A 7,139-nucleotide genomic window follows, 5' to 3' on the forward strand; every position below is an offset into this window, starting at 1 on the left:
CAACTCGGCGTCCGTTGCAAAGGGACTAAAAGCCAGGGTTTGATGCCCTTCAGAATCTCCTGGTTAGCTCTCTCAGCTTGACCATTGGATTGGGGGTGAGCCACGGAGGAAACATCAAGTCGGATATGCTCTCGTTGACAAAATTCTTCCATAGCGCCCTTGGATAAATTGGTGCCATTGTCAGTTATGATGCTGTGCAGAAAGCCAAAGCGGAAAATCACCTTTTTCATAAACTGAACCGCCGTGGCTGCATCGCACTTGCTCACGGGCTCAGCCTCCACCCACTTCGTGAATTTGTCAACGGCCACCAAGAGGTGGGTCTTCTTATCCTTGGATCGTTTAAAAGGCCCAACCATATCAAGCCCCCAGACCGCAAAGGGCCAAGTGATTGGGATCATCCTCAACTCCTGAGCCGGCACATGAGCCCGCGGTGAGAACCTTTGGCAACCATCGCATTTACTGACCAAGTCCTCTGCATCAGGGTGAGCCGTCAGCCAATAAAAACCATGACGGAAAGCCTTGGCTACAAGAGATTTTGAACCGGCATGATGGCCACAACCCCCTTCATGAATCTCACGCAAGATCTCTTGACCTTCCTCAGGGGAGATACAACGCTGAAACGCCCCTGAAACACTGCGATGATGCAACTCGCCGTCGATGACAATCATTGACTTAGCCCGCCGGGTTATTTGCCTGGCCAGAGTTTCATCCTCAGGCAACTCTCCCCGGGTTATATAAGCCAGATATGGCATTCTCCAGTCTGGTATGACATGAAGAGCCGCCACCAGTCGTGCTTCCGGGTCAGGGATAGCCAAGTCCTCCTCTGTAGGCAACTTGACCGAGGGGTTATACAAAACATCCAGGAAAGTGTTAGGCGGCACCGGCTTACGCTGAGAGCCTAGCCGGCTTAAAGCATCAGCCGACTCATTCTTCCTGCGATCAATGTGCTCCACTTGGTATCCCTGAAACTGCCCAGCAATGGCATCAACCTCGCGGCGGTAAGCCGCCATGAGAGGATCCTTAGAATCCCAGGTGCCTGATACTTGTTGAGCCACCAAATCTGAGTCCCCAAAGCATCTTACCCGGCTCAAGCTCATCTCCTTAGCCACCCGAAGACCGTGAAGCAAAGCTTCGTATTCAGCCGCATTGTTAGTGCAAGGAAACATCAACCGTAGCACATAATGGAACTTGTCACCCTTGGGGGAAGCCAATACGACACCAGCCCCCGAGCCCTCCAACTGTCTGGACCCGTCAAAGTGGATAGTCCAATAAGTGTTATCCGGCTTTTGTTCAGGCACTTGAGACTCTGTCCAATCATTGATGAAATCCACCAAAGCCTGAGATTTAACAGCCGTGCGTGGCACATATTTGAGGCCATGAGGTCCAAGTTCTATAGCCCACTTAGCGATTCTCCCTGTAGCCTCTCTGTTCTGGATAATATCACCAAGGGGGGCAGAACTGACCACAGTGATGGGATGACCCTGAAAATAATGCTTGAGCTTCCGGCTCGCCATGAACACACCGTATACGAGTTTCTGCCAATGCGGGTACCGCTGCTTGGACTCAATGAGCACCTCGCTGACATAATAAACCGGCCGCTGAATCGGATGCTCCTTACCCGCCTCCTTGCGCTCCACAACAATAGCCACGCTGACAGCTCGTGCATTTGCCGCTACATATAGTAGCAAGGGCTCCTTATCAATCGGAGCAGCAAGGACGGGGGGCTCTGCCAGTTGCTTTTTCAAATCCTCAAAAGCAGTATTAGCTGCATCATTCCAGGCGAAGTTGTCAGTTTTCTTCATTAACTGACATAAGGGCATAGCTTTCTCACCCAAACGGCTTATAAACCGGCTTAAAGCAGCGATGCGACCCGCCAAACGCTGAACATCATTTATACATGCCGGCTTAGCCAGGGAGGTGATAGCCTTGATCTTCTCCGGGTTAGCCTCAATGCCTCTGTCAGAAACCAAGAAGCCCAATAGTTTGCCTGCCGGAACACCAAAAACACACTTGGCTGGGTTAAGCATCATCTTGTAGACCCGGAGATTATCGAAGGTTTCCCTTAAATCATCTATCAGGGTTTCCTCCTTAATGGATTTAACCACAATATCATCCACGTAGGCGTGAACATTGCGCCCGATCTGTTTATGAAGACAATTCTGCACACAACGCTGGTAAGTCGCCTGTGCACATTTGAGTCCAAAAGGAATAGACACATAGCAGAAGGCTCCAAAGGGAGTGATGAACGCCGTCTTCTCCTGGTCCTTAACTGCCATCTTAATCTGATGATACCCGGAATAGGCATCCAAGAAACTTAAGCGTGCACAACCTGCCGTAGCATCAATGATTTGATCAATACGGGGGAGAGCAAACGGATCAGCCGGACACGCCTTGTTCAAGTCCGTGTAGTCCACACACATCCGCCAGGTGCCGTTCTTCTTGAGTACGAGCACCGGGTTAGCCAACCACTCCGGGCGAAAAACCTCAACAATGAACCCAGCCGCCAAGAGCCGGGCCACTTCTTCACCGATAGCTTTCCGCCTCTCTTCGTTAAACCGTCGAAGGAACTGTCTGACCGGCTTAAATTTTGGATCAATATTGAGAGTGTGCTCAGCGAGTTCTCTAGGTACACCTGGCATGTCAGAAGGTTTCCACGCGAAGATGTCCCTATTCCCACGGATGAACTCGATGAGCGCGCTTTCCTATTTCGGGTCCAGATTTGCACTGATGCTAAACTGCTGAGATGAGTCACCTGGAACAAAATCAACAAGCTTGGTCTCATCAGCTGATTTAAATTTCATTGCTGGTTCATTCTCTGTGGTTGGCTTTTTCAGAGAGGTCGTATCTGTCGGGTCAACACTGTCTTTATAAAATTTCAACTCTTCCGTGGCACAAACAGACTCCGCATAAGCCGTGTCACCTTCCTCACACTCCAGAGCCACTTTCCGGCTGCCGTGAACCGTAATGGTCCCGTTGTGACCCGGCATCTTGAGCTGTAAGTACACATAACACGGTCGTGCCATGAACTTGGCGTAAGCCGGCCGTCCGAATATAGCGTGGTATGGACTTCTTATCTTGACCACCTCAAAGGTCAATTTCTCCACCCTGTAGTTGTTCCCATCACCAAAAGCCACTTCCAATTCGATCTTGCCGACTGGATAAGCCGACTTACCAGGTACCACACCATGGAAGATAGTATTTGACTGGCTGAGGTTCTTACCGACCAGCCCCATACGACGGAAAGTCTCATAATAGAGGATGTTGATGCTGCTGCCTCCATCCATGAGTACTTTTGTGAACTTATGACCTCCTACCTGAGGGGCCACCACTAAGGCCAGGTGGCCCGGGTTATCCACCCGGGGGGGTGATCCTCCCTACTCCACACTATGGGCTGCTCAGACCACCGTAAATAGCGTGGAACTGCCGGCTCAACAGCATTAACCGCCCTCTTGTGAAGCTTCTCGTCTCGTTTGCACAAGCTAGTGGTGAACACGTGATACTGTCCACCGCTAAGCTGCTTCGGGTTAGTCTGATAACCCCCCTGCTGCTGTTGGTGACCCTGACCAGACTGTTGATTAAAGCCCCCTTGACCGTTCTGAGGACCGGAATTTGAACCGCCGCCCGGGCCATGAAAGCCGCTGGCGCCTGAGCCGCCACCCGGACCATTGTAGTTTTTAAAGGCCTTCATAATAGTACAATCCTTCCACAAATGAGTCGCTGGCTTCTCTCTAGAGCCGTGTCTCGGACAAGGTTCGTTCAATAGCTGCTCCAGAGAAGGTCCTGACCCGCCGCCTCGAGGAGGGGGTCTCCCCTTGTGTCGCTGGTTATTACCTTGAGAGTTGGTGTTGGCCACAAACTCTAGGCTGCCATCGGCCTTGCGCTTGCCTCCTCCTTGGTTCCCCGGGTTAAACTGAGGACCCTTGCCATTGCCGTTCTTCCTTCCCTTCCCTGTCCTTTCACCGTCTGAAGGAGGATCCTTGGTACCGTCACAATCGGCGTACTTGACAAGAGCCCCCATTAGTGTCCCCATGTCAGTGCAGTCCCGTTTAAGCCGCCCAAGTTTCATCTTTAGGGGCACAAAACGACAGTTTTGTTCCAACATTAAGACTGCAGAGCCGGCATCCATCTTATCCGATGAATGTATGATCTCCTTGACACGGCGAACCCAATGAGTCGTGGATTCACCCTCCTGCTGCTTACAGTTAGTCAAATCCACAATTGACATAGACTGCCTACAAGTGTCTTTGAAGTTTTGAATGAACCGGGCTTTCAGCTCAGCCCAAGACCCAATGGAGTTTGGTGGCAGCCCTTTCAACCACGTACGGGCAGTTCCATCTAACATCATGGTGAAATATTTGGCCATGGCCGCCTCACTGACCTCCAGCAATTCCATAGCCATCTCGTAACTCTCAATCCAGGCTGCAGGCTGTAAGTCTGCTGTATAGTTAGGCACCTTCCGAGGGCCCTTGAAGTCCTTAGGTAGACGTTCATTGCGGATGGCTGGCGCCAAACAAGGGACACCCCCTGTCCTGGTAGAAATACCCACATCAACGGACGTCGTCGGATAAGCCGGGGGGGTCTGGTAAGCCGTTACTTGCGGCGCCTGCTCCGCCTCTTGCCGCGCTTGGTCTGCTGCATAGAAGGCTCCAATATGAGCCGGGCCATGGCCAGGGGCCGGGTCATGCCGTCGGACATTACTTGAGCCGGTCGCTGAGACCATGTGCCGGCTGTAACTCGGGCTATGGCCTGGACGAGGGGTTGAGTGGATCCTGTCCCGGCTGTAGGAGTACGCCTCTTGCTGTGCTAGCGCCGTCTGCAGGAGTTTCCTGACCCGGCGGGTTTGATAGCCGCCGGAGAATCGCCGTCAACGGGGAGAGCCGCCAGCCGTGCTGCTGCAGCCACCATGTTCTCTAGCGGGTTATCATAATGACCCGGGGGTATTGGCACATACTGAGGCGGGGCAGGGGGCACTTGGGGAGGCCCCATCATTCGTGGCTGAATAAGGGGTCCAGACCCGGGCGCAATGACTCCTGGCGGGTTACTAGACCCTGCACCCGGCGTGTTAAAGAGATTGCGCAGATCGTAGACCGGCGGGAGTCTAGACTGGGCCTTCTGATGCCTCCTTCTCATAATCTCGTTGGCCGCGTTCTGGTCCATCGTGAGTTGGAAGGACTGCGCCTGAATTAGCTGAGTCCGGGCATCGAGGGCCGCCCGCTCCGCAGCCAGCCTGATTCCTTCCGCTGCGAGATCCTCTTTAGCCTTTATCAGATCTAATTTTAACTGCGCTACCTCCGCATCATGCTGAGCTTGATCCGCCGGGTCGACCGTGGCGGTTAACAGGGCCGTCATCTTGTCCGTGAGATCCATCAGCACCTGGGCCGGAGAAGGCACCGGGTTTCCTGCTCCAGCAGCGGGGTTCTGAATAGGCTGCACACCGGCCATAAAAACTCCAACCTGACTTGGCGGCTCAAAAAGGTCCGGAATACTGTCGCCATCGGAACAACCCATGAGCCTGCTATCTTGAAGTTGGTACAACGAGTTTGATTCATCGGTGGCCGACTCGCCGTCAGAACCGGCGGCCGCCTCATCACGAGACCCGGAAGGATCAGAGGCCCCTCCATGGATACATCCCACAAAAGCGCGCCTTAAGGCAGGCCGGGCCCAAGCGGGTCGTGCGCGCTGAGCCGTTTCAACGAGATCGGCGCAGAGATCCGGCTCGGGGCCCGGCTCACCAACCTTGCCAATGAAGACATGAATTCCGCCAAAGGGGACCCGGTACCCGTACTCAATTGAGCCGGCGTCGGGGCCCCAGTCCTTGTCGTTGATGTAGAGCTTGCCGTGATGACTCTTGGTCATCCGGCCTACGGCGTATCCCTTGAGCCCTTTGAAGCTGCCCTTCAAGAACTCGAATCCACCGTGCGCTGGCCCCACGGTGGGCGCCAACTGTCGTGGAATTGTCACGGCAGATGTCCTTAAGCTAGGACTTAGTCGTGGAGCCATCGCAACTAGGAAGCTTGAAGGGGTTATGCGGGACAAGGAACACGAGGGTTATACTGGTTCAGCCCCTTACGGTGAAGGTAAAAGCTTATGTCCAGTTCGAGGGGTTATTGGTTACGGTTACAATTGCCAGGGAGCTAAACAGCTATGCCCGGTTCTCAATGAGGTTGTTGTCGCCCCTAAACCGCTGCCGGGTCCTCCCTTTATATAGGGAGGCTGACGCCCAGCAGCCCTTAGAGTCCCGGCCGGCTCATAAGAGCGTCCGGCTCGGACTCTGAACAATACTTGCCTTACACTACAAGCCTACTATAACAATGATTGTAACTACAGGCTTTAAGCCATATCCGGGTCTCAGCCCATCTCTGGCCCATTATCTTAACACTTAGCTCCGGGCTTCTGGCAATGACCCTGAGAATAACCCGGCCCTCCTGGCGGGTGACTCCAAGGTCTATATCCTCAACAGATGCCGATGATTGGCTCGTGGACATCAACAAGCATTTTGAATGTAGCAATGTCAGGCCTGAGGACTATGTCAAGTCTGCTTCTTTTCAGCTCAAGGACCAAGCTGCTGATTGGTTTCAGCAATACAAAGATTCCAGAGGAGGTCGTGTGATCACTTGGACTGACTTCTGTCGGGATTTCAAAGCTCACCACATTCCACAAAGTGTTGTTGAGAGCAAGCGTGAGGAGTTCCGCAATCTCAAGCAAGGCAACATGTCTGTGTATCAATTCAACATCCAGTTTCAGAAACTTGCTCGCTTCGCTAAACAAGACGTTCCTGATGAAAAGAGCATGATCTATCACTTCAGAGGTGGCCTTAGAGAGGATCTGCAGTTAGCTCTCGTTCTTGTTGAGCCTACTCAGTTTGATCAATTCTATAACATGGCACTGAAGCAAGGGGCTACTCAGCTTAAGTGTGAGGCTTCTAAGAAGAGAGTCAGGGACGCAGTTCAGTCTTCTTCTTCCTCACTAGTGGCTGCTAAGCAACAGAAGTTCTGGTTGCCTCCTCCTCCTCCGTTTCGTCAACCTTACCAGCAGAAGAACAAAGGTGGCCATGGTTCTTCCCACTCTTCCAATTCTGGCTATCAGAACAAGTCTCAGAATCAAGCTCCAAAATCCAATGCTCCTTATCATCGTCCACT

This window comes from Triticum aestivum, chromosome 7D (genome assembly GCF_018294505.1).
Source record: "Triticum aestivum cultivar Chinese Spring chromosome 7D, IWGSC CS RefSeq v2.1, whole genome shotgun sequence".
In the NCBI taxonomy this organism is placed as follows: Eukaryota; Viridiplantae; Streptophyta; class Magnoliopsida; order Poales; family Poaceae; genus Triticum; species Triticum aestivum.